The 13,803-nt window shown below is 39.0% G+C and overlaps 1 long non-coding RNA gene across 1 annotated transcript; it reads left to right on the top strand.

The window, feature by feature from the left end:
- Nucleotides 1-2,436: 2,436 nt before the first annotated feature.
- Nucleotides 2,437-13,772, top strand: LOC104910583. The gene is made up of 6 exons (XR_793208.2): nt 2,437-2,645; nt 3,749-3,967; nt 4,391-4,504; nt 5,638-5,801; nt 8,087-8,171; nt 11,462-13,772. It is a non-coding gene; the product is annotated as an uncharacterized LOC104910583 (long non-coding RNA).
- Nucleotides 13,773-13,803: the final 31 nt, after the last annotated feature.

Genomic DNA, 13,803 nt, shown 5'->3' with positions numbered 1-13,803 from the left:
TTTTTATACCAGGCAGACATTCCCTGATTCAATTTGATACAAAGATTGGCTGAGGAGTCTGTGTTACAGTTGCAATCTTGTCTGCTTTTAAGAGTTGTTCTTTGAACATTTGTCTCTTCCTATCTCTACAGAATCTGGCTTATGTAAAATGAAATGTTATCCTGCACCATTAGTTGGTAGTAACTAGAACTACACAAAATATTCACAATTAAACCACAAAACCATATGTACTTCGTTCAGATTTCATTATGGCCTCAACTTAGTAAAGCTATTTCATAAACGTGGTACGATTCTTAAAGACCTTTTGAATGACCTGGGCTGATGAGTGGTTTTGCTGTTTAAATCACATGAAATAGGTAGCTTTGCACAAGTGTAAAGAAAAATAGATAAAATCCTGCAGTTTTTATTATATTGTTTTTCAGGTGTTAGGTTCAGTAGAACCCGAGATTCAAATAAAACTTGAGGTATGCCAGCCCACGTGGATCACCACCAAAAGTCATTTTTGCATGACTTTTGCACATTGTAGCAATCTGTAAAACATAAGGGGCTGGTTAGTAGTCTATTTCCCTAAACCACTGTAATAAGAAATTCTTTGTATGTCTAGAAGGGATTGCCTATGCTGTGGTCAGAGAGTTGACTGCAAGGTATTGCAAAGATTCCTGAGCTAGTTTTAAGCTGGATAACTGTGATGCTGTGAGTAATCTCGATACCACAGTCTGAACCTCAGCTCAGACTAATTTATCTAGTCTTTAAGTTGCAACAGCTGGGTTTTTAACTGAAGCTGCCTTGGATGCTGCACTGCATTCATTTCAGTGCAATGGAGGAGGCATCTTCCTGTTTTCAGTCAAAGATTGTGTACTCTCAGGGATAACTGTAAATAAAAACGGAACTGAAATTATTTCCTTTCCAAAAGATGTAAGTGTTTGTAGGCATTGGGATTCACTTTCAGGAGACGTGTAATTTGATGTCTGTTTCTTCAGAACTTGTATATTGTTGCAGAAGAGGGAAGAAGAAAGGAGAAGTGTTGGATGAAGTGAAGCGAAGTGAGAATGACCAAAAATACTAGTCATATTTTAGAAATGTGTGCTTGCTTTTTAAGCTTTGCGCTCACAGATTTTAAACATTCAAGCTGTAACCTGTAACAGTGAAGTTCAGGAAGTGTTCTGATTTTTATTTAGGAAAATTTGAAGTCTATGCATGTATTTAAGATAGTTAGAAACTCCATGTCCTATGAAACTTGCCAGTACTGAAATGACTGATAGGTCTGTTATTTGCTGTTTGGTATATATAATGGAAATGTTACAGCAACTGCTCCCTTTTTATTTCCAGTTAAGGCCTCTGTTCTGGTGCAGAATGAAAAGGATGCATCAGTAGCAGAGCTCTTTCACTAAGAAGTGGTGACTCCTCTTGCTTTTCCTGGCTGAGCAAAGGTCTCCCTCACTCACAAAGGTCAACCTCACTAGTACCAAGCAGAGGATTGAAATATTTCTCTTTTGCTTCCTTCTGTATGTACTTGGAGAAGGAAGGAAGGGCTCTGTAACCCCTTCTCTCCTTACTCCATTACTTCTTGTTTCTTTCAAATACCCAGAATGGTAATCTCAAACCCGCTACAGCACTTGGAGCTGGTCTGTCTAGTTATCCAGGTTTGTTATGACACTATTACTTTGCAAGAACAAGAATGAAGGGATCAGGTATTTGCCAGATATTTGCTACTCAGTGGTTTGTATAAGTAATACATGAAAAGGAATATCCTATTTTCTGATGCTGTTAAATTTAAGGAACATGTTCCACAGCTAGCAGTTGAGAAACAGTTGAGGGAACACTGAACATACTTTCTAATCTTTTCTTTTAGGTTTTGTGCTTGAGATTGTGAAGTCCTCAAATCTGTATCTGTTTTGCAAGCTTCTCCCCCCAACCCCATCCCATCTTTGAGTTTTATTTCTGTTTGAATGAATGGGAATGGAACAAAAAGGAAAACTATTCCCTAAACAAAGTAAACTTCAGAGAGACATTTGGCACTTTGTAACTCGCTGCAGCAGCATTTGTTCTGTTTTGAATGTAGAATCTGTCAGCTGTGAGCTGGCACTTTTACTTTGCCTAGTACATTGAATTCCCTCTTTCTCCTGTGCTGAATTCAAAGTTCTAGAAGTTGAGGGTAGAATGAAACCTATGAAACAACAGTGATAGCAAGTGTCTCTTCCAACAAAGCAACAAGTAACAAACAGAAAATAATAGAAAAGAAAAAGGATCATTGAACATGCTGCAAGCTACATGGCCCTCTAAAAGAAGCATTACGCGAGAACTTTCCTAAGCCATTTTATATGCAATATATTGAAAGGGCTAAGCCCTATTTTTTCCTTTGAGATTTTAAATCCACATTTTTCTTCAAGGCGAAATTCTCTGCTAATAAGAATCCAAACATTCAAATTCTCATTATTTAGATATTATAATGTCTTTAATTTCTTAGGCAATGAGCTTATCCATACAAGGCTGAATGCTACGCTACAGGAGGAGTTCTGAACCACCTCCTGTAAGTGGTTCTGAAGTCAAAAACCTACTTCACTGAACGTGAAGCTGAAGGGAAACCGAAGAACGTAGATTAGGATTTCAGCTTAATGTGGGAAACTATGGCAAGGAATATCCAAGTAAGTGGTTAATTGTAGCAGTGCGATTGTATCATTCTTGCTTCATTATTACTTAAGTCTAGGAAAAACTGCAAAAAGTTTCAGCTCCTTTTGAGCTCACACTTATTCATATTCCTCCACAATTTTTTAATTCAGTGGCTGAACTCAATTGAATCTGATAAATCCATACAGGTCTCAGAGGGAATGAAGTTTCAATGTATGACACAGCATAAAGGAAAAACTGCTGTGTGAGTTCACATGTTATTGCAATGAGAGATCTGCCTTAAGATAGAGCCTTTCTACATTTCCAGTGAAAGGAAAAGCTGCAGTCAGTACTCACAAGCAAGCATGTGATGCGAACCTGCAGGAAATCAGACTTGATTAGTTCCAGTGCTTGGGCAATTGCCTTTCTTCCCATTCTTTTCTCCTACTTCTCTCAGACTCCCTCATCAGAGTAGAGAAATAATATTAGAAGACAGCTTCTGAGATTAGAGCTACATTTAGAAGTGAGATCTCTTGTTTCTAGTCATTGTACTAGCTGTTTGAACTTAGGCTGCAATGAAATGGAACTGCAAGGAAGAAATGCAGATAAAGTCTAATAAGTAGTAAGCCTAATGTACAGGCCTTTGGCATCAGGTGAAAGTTGTGCGCTGTTTAGAAGTTGCAAAAAGTACTGTGATTTCATTTGTGAAATGCTTGAGAGCTGAATGGAATTTTATGGCAAATCCAGCAAGGTTTTTGTGTTTTAGCAACAGGTGTTAGCTTTCATCTCCTGGTATTCCTCTGTACAGTAAGTCTCCCAGACTTTGTAATCAATTCCTGCTGTCTGAGTGCTGTTTGGGAAAAAAAAAGATGGAAAGAGGAGAGATTGATATCCCTTAGTTATGCTGATCTTAATAGAATTATATCCTATTAGAAATTCTACTGGCCATCAGTAGTCCTGAAAGCTTTCTTGGTCTTCAGATGTTTAGCCATTTTTGATTGTGTTGTATATTGCTGAGACACAGAGTGCTATACAACATTTCCTGTAACCAGAGGCTAATAAAAGCAAGTATTCTGAACTGAATAAACATGTGCAAAAACAAATGAATTGAGTAAGTAATTTTTTATCCTTTTCCATGTAGTTATTGTAAGGAAAGGAGTGTGCCACACTTTAAAAATCCAGAAAGAGGATGAAACCAAGCTTGCATAAGCCCGTGTACAACACACAGATGATTTGAGAAGGATGCCTCAGAATGTAATGGCATAACTTGACTAAAGGCAGAGTGCTTGTTCTGTGATATCTGGATTTGATGATGGAAGAGTTACAAGAAAGAAGAATGACTTTCTCCCTCTGTATCAACGTAAGCTGAATTTCTACCTGGTATGAATATTGTTCACTGTCTTGTTGCAGCCTAAGAGTTTTATTAGAGGTGAACTTTTCACCCTTGAAATTCAAACCTTAGCTTTTAAGAATTATTTTACCTATTCTCCTTGTGAAAATATTGTATGCATATATGCATGTCCACTATGTGCTATGCCATAAACACTGATAGTCTTGACTAATGGTCAGGAAATAAACAATAACTAATCAGGAGAGTCTATGTTAATACATATTTTTTCCATGTATTCTCATGTGTATATGTGTATACCTATGTATAACTACACTACTAACCTGACCTGAATTTTCACATACTATCCTGTAATTTGTTGCACATAGACAGCGTGAAATCAACTCGGAACAATCTAAAACAACACACTATATAGTGTTTTATTTTTCACTGCAGATAACAATATTCAGCTATTCCATGCTGTCCTGAGGATTTCCTGGAAAACGTGAGAGAAATTAAACGCTGATGTTGTAGACTTTGTGCAGTAGCACAGCTCTGGAGAATGCTAAGGTGATGGCAAACTGTCACACATTCGAATGCAAGCCTACAATGTAGTCTAATTTAAGTTCACTGGGATTTACATACTTGAAGCTGAGCATATGTGTTTGTATACAGTCTCATCTGCTAGAGGCCTCCCTCTCTCTCTCTCTCTCGCTCCTTCTTTTTTGGCACATGCAATTGAAACTTCTGTTAAAAGTTGCCTAGAAATTGAGCAGAAATATTCTAAGCTAGGGAATATGCTTTGCACATGAGCTACTGACTTGCCTCTGACTGAGCACTGTGCTTCCACCAAAGCATGGGTATTTTTCAAGTGGACTTTTGAGGCTGCTTGAGAACCACTACTCGCTTTTCTCCACTGCTGTTCTTCAGCCTTGCAGTTGAAAAAGCATTCTCAATATAGTCTTGCTCCATTTTTTTCAGTCTTCCTTGGCTATTGGCTACTCCCAGAGGCAAAATACTGGGCCAGGTGGATTTTTGGTCTGATGTGTTTGACCATTCTTATGTTGTTTTTTGTGTCTGTGTGTTGAATTGCATCACCATCAGTGAATAGGATTTTGTGTTGCTTTGTCATGATGCCTCTTGGAAGAGTCTTGAGGTTCAGAAAATTAAGTTTAGCATGAAGCTCTGTATTCCTTAGGAAACCAGAAAGAGAGTTTCCCTTGAGCTTGTAATGTGCTGTAATTGTGGAAATCCTTAAGTGAATAAACATATGAATAAAACGTGAAGAAAATAAGTAGTTACAATTTCAAATACTTGAAAACAGAACACCTGATGAAGGGTTTATCTTCTAAAAAAAAGCTGCTTCTCTATTTCACTTGAGTGTTTCACTAGTTTAAATACCAGTAAGAACAGCGTAAGTCTTTTACTTTAAATGTGTTAAGTCCTTGCTTACAGCACTCAGTCACAGCTAGATCTTTATTGCATATACTCTCTCCTCTACTCCATGTAAATTCATGATAAATAGGTTGCTGTGGTCATTTCCCCTCTCAAACAGTATACAAGTTAATTCTTCCTCTTGCAAACCGTTTCTCTTCCTTTTCCCTGAAACAGCGAGCAACTATGTTGAATAGATTTCTCTACAAAGGTTATTTTACAGGTCAGGAGGTTAGCTTACTTTTGTCTTTTTAATTCATCTGTTTCAGAAGAAATCCTCTGTGTGTTCTCCTGAATCATAAAGGCTGGTGAGAATGAGAAGCCTAACTCATCATTAATCCACAGGCAAAGTACTATTCAAGCAGCTGTAGTGAAAGCTCTCGTATGCTGCCCTGGAAATAACCCCAGCCTTGACGTGGTAAAATGACCCTAGGTAAGGTCAGAAGATCAGTGCTCATTTTCATTTAAGCTTCTGGTTTTTAAACAGTGTTTGGAATTTTCTGTTGTGATTTAGATGATATCCTAAAACAGATGGATCCTCATAAAGTGGAGGAGCAAAGTTCAGAGAGACTGAGGTGGATTTGAATGATCTGTTTACACAGTGTAAGAAATGGAAGCTCATGGCTAGTATTTTCAGGAAGGCATAAGGAAGCTGGGTGTCTCTGTCCTGATGGCCTGAATAGTAACTGAGTATGGCACTTAAATGAGCCTTACGTCAAACCTCTTTCAAAGTCTTTGAAAATCCTGCCTGTGCTAGCCTACCATGTGCACTGGGGTCAATGTGTATTTCAGAATATGTACTAGAATTCAGTGATTTCGTGTATAATCTGTCTATTTAGATAAAATATGTATCTAAGGCAGTGTAAGAGTAAGACTGTGTCTTCCCCATCCAATCTACATAACATGCATAGTCCAATGTGTAAACTGGCACAGAAGCAGCATGGATGGAAAACTCCATATGCAAAGCAGCATTTTCTTATCCTATTACAAGGGGAAGAAAAATGTAAAGAAATCAGCCAGCAGTTTGGGCAGTATTTCTGGCTTAAGGCCTGCCACTAGTACAAAAGGACAGCTAAGCAGTACTTGTGAACACTCATTCAATATCTCAATTATGATAATTCCAGAAAAATAAGCTTTAAAAAGAATTGTCCCCAACTCATATTAAAAAAACAAAGCTCTCCAAGGTCCAAGATAAATAAACTTCATTAATTTTAGCACACTCTTTAGTAACATCTAGGAAATATTAGTAGTATTATACTTGCATGTGAAGCTTTCTAATTAAAAATTATTTATTTCCAATTTAGTCACACGTTCAATTAAAAATGGAGCTTAGTGTCTTCTGACCGTTAAAAGAGTTAACAAGGAAGTGAACTACGTAGGTGTATCTATGCAATATGTATTTATCTTGAAATAACACTAACATCTACACTTCTTGGATGCATCTTCCTATAGTAATACAGAAGTTTCTCCTATGCTGACAGTATTTACTTAAGTACTTACTCTTATGTACTGCTTCTAATTTATGCCTAAATATGTCTGCTAGGAGTGACCAGATGTGCTAACAACTGAGAATTTCCTTCTCATTTTTGCTTTTGACGCAATTTTGATCCGTGCTTTGTTCTTGTGTGTGAAACCTATTGAATAGGTCAGTATCCATTAGATTTATTGCAAGTATTTTGTCCTGTGGTTCTATCACACTTATTTGCACCAGAAAACTTACCTGCTTCCATCTAGAACTGGGATTGTCCAGAATAACAATGTCCATTCCACTTCTGCCATAGTATCCACAGTGACAGCTCTTTTATTTTGCATACTCTTTATCACATAATCCCAGTTCAGCTTTTTACTCATGTATATTGACTTGAATATGCGTGATGGCATAGGCGAGTGCTTTAGATGTCATACTGGACTGAAGGAAATTTTAATTCCTTATTATTTCAGTTACTCCTTCTGAAGAATTGAAGTTTCAATATGTTTCACAGATGAGAGTAATTTCTGTATGACCTTGTTGAGATGGATGGTATATGCATCTGCAGTAACATGGCTCATGCCTATTGAAGATGGGAAAGAAGTGGGTGGTCCTTTAATGGAAAGTAACCTTAAGCATCTAAAGCATGTGATGAGAAAGCTGACTTTGTCCTGAGTGTGCAGTTGAAGACTTTCATACCAGTCCAGGTGTCAGTGACACAACACTGCCACCATGCAGCAAGTGGACAGATATCTGAAAATGTGCTACCCTTCCAAGTTCCAGCAGCTCTCCCAGAACTGCATGCAGTACTGCATTCACTCCAGATGAGTCCTTTGCATGTTGCATCTCCACAAAGGTTACTTTCTGCCTTGAATTATAGTTGTTCATCCTACCACGGGGACAGTTAGTAGAAGAGAGTTAAAACTGACTCAGAGCTTAAATTATTCTAATTTTTCTTTTAATTTGGGAATGAACAACTAAAATGCAAAATGTATTCAATACAAAGATAGCAGCATAAACTACTTGCCTCTTTTCTTTAGAAGTGCTAACACACTATGACGTAAAGCTGATGGTTGGAGGGTGGGAGATAACTTGCAACTTCACATGGTCCTAGTTAAAATGCCCTTTGAGGCATTGGCAGTTTATAGGAACAGTGGTGTCTCTTGGGTTCCAACTGCAGTCATTGTTACAATGCTTACAAAAGGAGACACTCCTGGCAACCATCCTCAAGCTGTTGTTTTTATTCCTAGGACTCAAAATGAACTTTTGTAATAGAATCAAGGACATGGAAATAACAAAAACTGCAGACACAATCGACTTGCAGTGTTCAGTAAGGTAAGAAGATAACATCATAACACTTTGGAGAAGACAGCTTCAAATTGGAGCTGAATCAGACGTTCTCAGTGGTTTGCTTTAGGAACAATCTTCAAACAGGATATTATTAATTCTTACATTTCATTTTTTATTTTTGTCACTTCTGGTTTTAGAGTGAGAAACCAAGGTAGTAGATTCTTATTATGTTTCTGAAAGATGAGATAATTGTAAGTGCTCAGTGTTAGAAAAGGAATCAGAATCAGAATTATTCATTTCCTCTCCGTGCAGCCATCCTTCTCCCCAAAAATTTTCTGTAAGGATGTAACAAAGCACTTACTCATAAATTACAAAGGAAGACTGTCAAGTTGATGAAGCCAATGGGAGGTGAACATGCAGTAGGGCAAGATGTTGCTCTGGCTCATACTACATTGTGGTTTAATCTCATTGCTTTATGGGCATTGCTTGTGAGTCTAGTGGCATGATGAAGGGCATGGCCTTTATTGGAAGGCTTTACAGTACCTTTGTTGTGAACCAACAGCTTGTCTAATCTGCCAAAATTAAATGTATGTAGCATGTGCTTTAGCATTGATTGAAGAAATTGCGCTGTTGTGCGCAAACGATAAGTAAAAAGTGTCTGAAAATGAGAATCTACAGTCAGTGACCTGGCAGCGCAGTATATGAGTATCTTTCTTCTTCACCAAGAACAGATACTTTATTGATTGCTAGTAGAAAGAGGAGCACTAGTATCATGTGTATGTATCTGTACGTACAATGAGATTGCACAGCACCCCACATTCCAGAAGGAATGTAGGTATAAAAGTGTAAATCAGGACTTCTACAACCAGAAAAATGGTAATAAAAATAAGCATGGATAGCACGCAAGTTTCTGTACCTCCAGTGCACAGGTATAATTTAAGTAAATCCCTTATGCACAGGTTTTAAGGCAAAGCGTGTGCAAACCACATATTAAGTGCACCAACTATACAAGACGATACATTATTTTCCATCTGTATTTTCTTCTGAGGGCTTAAGGAGAAGCATTTAATGGGCTTTTGGCCCTATCAGAGTCTGTGCTGCATGTGAGGGTCGCTGCCTCAGCACTTCCAGGAACCTCTTGCAACACAAGAACCACTGGTTTCTGTATCAGTACCACAGAATATTGAAAGTGTGGTCTTACTGGAACTTATTTTTAGAATGATTTATGGGCATTTGTTTATTCATTTCTTTTGAGAATTTGAGGTAGTTTTAATTGAATTTTGTTTGGCACACATCATTTCAAAATTAACCACCTTCAAATAAGAACAGCTTTATGGAATTTATCTATTATACAAAGTTGTCACAAGCACTGCCTCTTATATTTCTAGTGCTACTTTATTTTTCATAACGTATTTTACAACTGTAATTTTCATGTCTCACATTTTTCTCTCCAGTTTCCTATGTACTGTGGTTAAAGTTTGACCATAAATCTTATGCCGCTTTGTTAGAAATAATAGGTCTACTCTGTTTCTTCATTTAATGATCTGTTAGATTAATAGTGTCTTTAAAACAATTAAATGTAGACGCATGGTTTAATATTCCCAATTTTAATGCACCATGAAGGAGAAACCATTTTCATTTATAAAGTGCTTTTATTTCGAGGGCTGTCTGGTAATTCTTGTCTGACACCCTGACTGAAATCCTTTTCTTATATTTCTGTGGTAAACAGATAAAAAGTGTAATATCCAAAAAAAGTTTTTTGTGCAGTTTCGGAAACCTAAACACAGAAGTGACTGGGATGGTAAATTAGGCATCTCAGCAAAAAAGGGTATGAAACTATGGGCTGCATGACGAGAGCTGTCATACTGAGGAGGCAGAGAGGAGGCAGTCTTCTGGATATTAATGTCAAGCACTCCTGTACTATGGTAGTGGCAAGGTCCGGAGCCGCTCATGGCACCTTCGTTATCTGAATGACACTGACAAATTGTTGGCAGAGCAGAAAAGATGCTGCAGCTGTGACCTTGCTGCACGACGACAGTTGTACAACTAATTGCAGAAACATGTGGCAGGAGATGGGTTCCCAGTTAAGAACATAACATTTGGTTCTTGTGTGTCCGGGCTTTTGGGGTTTGTATTTCATGCAGTAGTATGACTACAGCCCCTAGACTGAAAGGTCTTTGTGCATGGCCTTTTTATTGTGTGCGCTCACAATGCCTGCTACAATGGGACTCCAGCCTATGAATAGGACCTCAGGCATTACTGAAATGCAAATAGTAACGAATTTTAAAAATGAGACGCAGACCTTTTCAGATGTATCCTGTGCTAAGAAACTGATTTGTATTGCCTTAGGTTTAGAGGTTGTGCTGTAGGCCTCCTGCATCTCTAACTTGAAAAATTAAAACTGAGTTCTACTTTTCACTAAGCAGTCTGTTAGCAGACTGAAAACTTGGCCGGCTTGATGTTGCGCTTAGGTTGGAAAAATGTATCCTCAGGCACATTGCTTCCATAACAGCACAGTACCACTCTCCTATTTCACTGCCAGGCTAAGGACCATGCCCATTGGTTACACGTAGATCAGGGCATGCCTCAGACAATGAGAATCCTATTCCCAATGTTTCGATCCTTAGGAGAAATGAGACTTGGACAGCAGAGCTGAATTTCAGCACAGCTGGGATCTAGACGTGGAGTACAAACTCTGTTTTTAACAGTGAGGCTGAAAAGAGTAAGTCCAAGCATTGCGTAAGGGATGTTGACCTTAAGTTTGCACTAGGTGGCCAAGAAGTGCATCTGTAACTACCTTCTTTGAATGGCTTTGTGCCTTTTTCTGAACCAGCCTGCAATAACTCATGTTCAAGAAAGACGTCCTCCATGGCCCAGTGCAGCTTGTTTTACCCCTGGCTAATTTTTAGTGATGTGTCTATCTCAGAGAGAATAGAATTAATACATTCCAAATTGGCCACTACTGAGGAAGGTCATGAAATTACAGACTGGCAAAGAACACTGTAAATCAGAAAGGCAATAAATTATAATTTGTGAGAAAAACTTTATTCCTAAGTATTAGGAAACATCGCTGCAAAAATCTGTATTAAACAACATCTGCACACATTATTGGTGAGGAGTATATGATTTGACTAGACTATGGATTTATTCATGGATGTTGTAGTCAAGTTTATTAGGGGCTTGTCTCAAAATATGTTAATATTTGGAAGCTGGAGTTGAATAAGAGAAAAAAAACTCCAGTTAATTTCTCAGTTTTGTGTGGGGAATATTTTTCTTTAACATTTCTCTGAGTTCTTATTCCAATTAGTACTTCCTTTGAAATTGTTTTGTTGCAGGTTCTTCTGCTGGGAGAAAAATTGAGACTTCATAGAAACCATGACCCCGAGCCGTTTGAATCAGGTAATGTCACATCTAACTTGCAATACTGAGTGCTAGCTCCCATAAATATTGTTCCTGCTATTTAAATACTGCTGCACTCTTCACTCTACAGAACCTGGCCCCGTGCAAAACCTTTTAGACTTAATCGTCTCTTTGCTTCAGGGCCTAACCTCAAGTTCATAAAATATTTGTAGCTGTCAGCTACAAAACTGCACAGATGCAGAAAGCCTATCTGATGTAGTGTTAGTAAGAATAATTTTAGAGTTGCAAATATTTAGCAGATTTTTAACAGATACATATATATACACTTAAATATGCGAATGCATATATATCAGACAAAGTATACATGAGAATATCTATGATTGCTTTGATGATGGCACATCCAAACTGGGTTGTTAGCAATGAAAAATGTCTTTAGCATACCAAGACAGTACTTGAAAATTCAGTTTGTGATACTCAGTCTTGTTTCATATTGGAGGTAGCTGATGAGACATGTCATTTTAACACCTTATTACTGCTTTGTTATAATTCTGCCAAGCCTTGGTTCTTTGCTCTCAAAAACTGCAGAACAAAATATCTGCCCTGGCCTCCAGATCTGTCTTTTGTATTTTTTTTAGCTAACTGGAAAAGTGAAGCTACCTAGGAGCTAACACAGCTTTATTGGAAGACTGTGGTTATGATCACAAAATGCGTGAGGTTTGGTTCTTGGTATGTGTTGTGTTGCTGTGTTCTGCACTTGGCTACTTGCTGTGCTATTCAGCAGTGCCCATCCAGTGCCTGGAGGACAGGGGGAAATAAGGAAGAGCCTGGCTTGGAACTTGGGAGTACTGTATTAAATGTGAGAAAGAGAGGCCAAGTCATGAATTGTGCCTGTAGTTAGCCTGTGTGAAGCACTGCCTAAGTGCAGAATACTGTTGGTCCTTCGCTGCAGAAAACAAATTCTGGTATGTTGTGCTGCAGATAAACCCTCAAGGATCAACACTGTTGTTCTCAGGATTTGAATAGTGTACAATAAATAAGGCCTGAGGTCACATAATGAACGTCATGAAGGGAAATAAAACATGGAATAGCTGACGGCATGCGTTCTGAGTACTGCGTGAGGAAAGAGTCTGTGAGGAATGGTGTGTTATCAAGTGACTGCAGTCAGTGCCTCAGTTCAGAAGCACGGAAAAGATAGTGTCAGTTGGCATTTCTTAACTGACAATTACAACTGACAGTTTTAATGTATAATTATGTAGTTAGCCTTCATAGGACCTCAGCTCTTCTGATTCTGGCCTTTCCAAAAATCGGCTCATGTGCAGTGTGCCACTGCCCAGTGTTACAGTATGCTGGTTGGAACAGGCTGTCATGTATGTTGTGTGTGCAGAAATGATCTTAGTAATAACAGGTATTAGATTCAGGCATTTCTGCTTCCGTAGAGTTTTTTTCCTTCATTATGAGACAAGCTGGTGGAGTTCAGGGCCATGATTTACATACTCAGGACTTTGCCATACACTGAGGCTGCAGCTTTCTCAAATGCTGCTATGGGGCAACTTGGCTTTAGAAGCACCAATATTTTCTTTTTCATTTTGAAGAGATGGTTTCTGACAAACAGTTCCACTGAAAGTGTTGATGCAGTGGCACAGGCTGTGCAGGGGGAGGTGGCGCAGTCACCATCCCTGGAAGTGTTCAAGAACCATGGAGATGTGGCACTGAGGGATGTGGTCAGTGCGGGTGGTGGATTGGATGTGGTCTTCAGGGGTTCCAACCCTAATGATTTTGTGATTCTATGAGTATAGACAGGCTTTCAAGCATTTGTTCTGAAAGCTTCTGGGTAGCAATGGTCTGCTTGTTTGTGCTAGGTGAAGGCCAACCGCGGCTCATTTGAGTCGCTCGTGACAGCTTCACATGAGCACAGAAAGTAGATTTTATACAGAATGTCCAACAGAACAGTGGGATTTCAGTTTGGACATTTCTGCATTAAGCATGTCCGGTTACATGGGATAATCCTCATCCTGGGGAAATTCAGTCATCTTTTTGAGTTCTGCTGCAGTGCAGGAATGCGGGAGCACCTTATCCCCTTGGATATTTGTTTACGAATAAAAAGCATCCGTAAAGCTTTTCGCTCGCTTCCCCCCTTGGGGATACCCCCGCTCGTGCCTGTTCGTAGCTTCTCATCGCTGAGCCTCAACGGCGTCACGTCTGCTAGGCGAACGTATGGGACAGGAGAGCTCCCGGCGGGATTTGCGCGGGGAAGGCCGCTGGGAGGGGGTTAGGGTTTCCACCTGGGCCGGGACGCGGCTCTTTGTGGCGCGGGGCT

The sequence above is a fragment of the Meleagris gallopavo genome, chromosome 4 (genome assembly GCF_000146605.3).
Source record: "Meleagris gallopavo isolate NT-WF06-2002-E0010 breed Aviagen turkey brand Nicholas breeding stock chromosome 4, Turkey_5.1, whole genome shotgun sequence".
In the NCBI taxonomy this organism is placed as follows: domain Eukaryota; kingdom Metazoa; phylum Chordata; class Aves; order Galliformes; family Phasianidae; genus Meleagris; species Meleagris gallopavo.
Note: the sequence above shows the minus strand (reverse complement) of the source record. Positions and strands in the feature narration are given on the sequence as shown.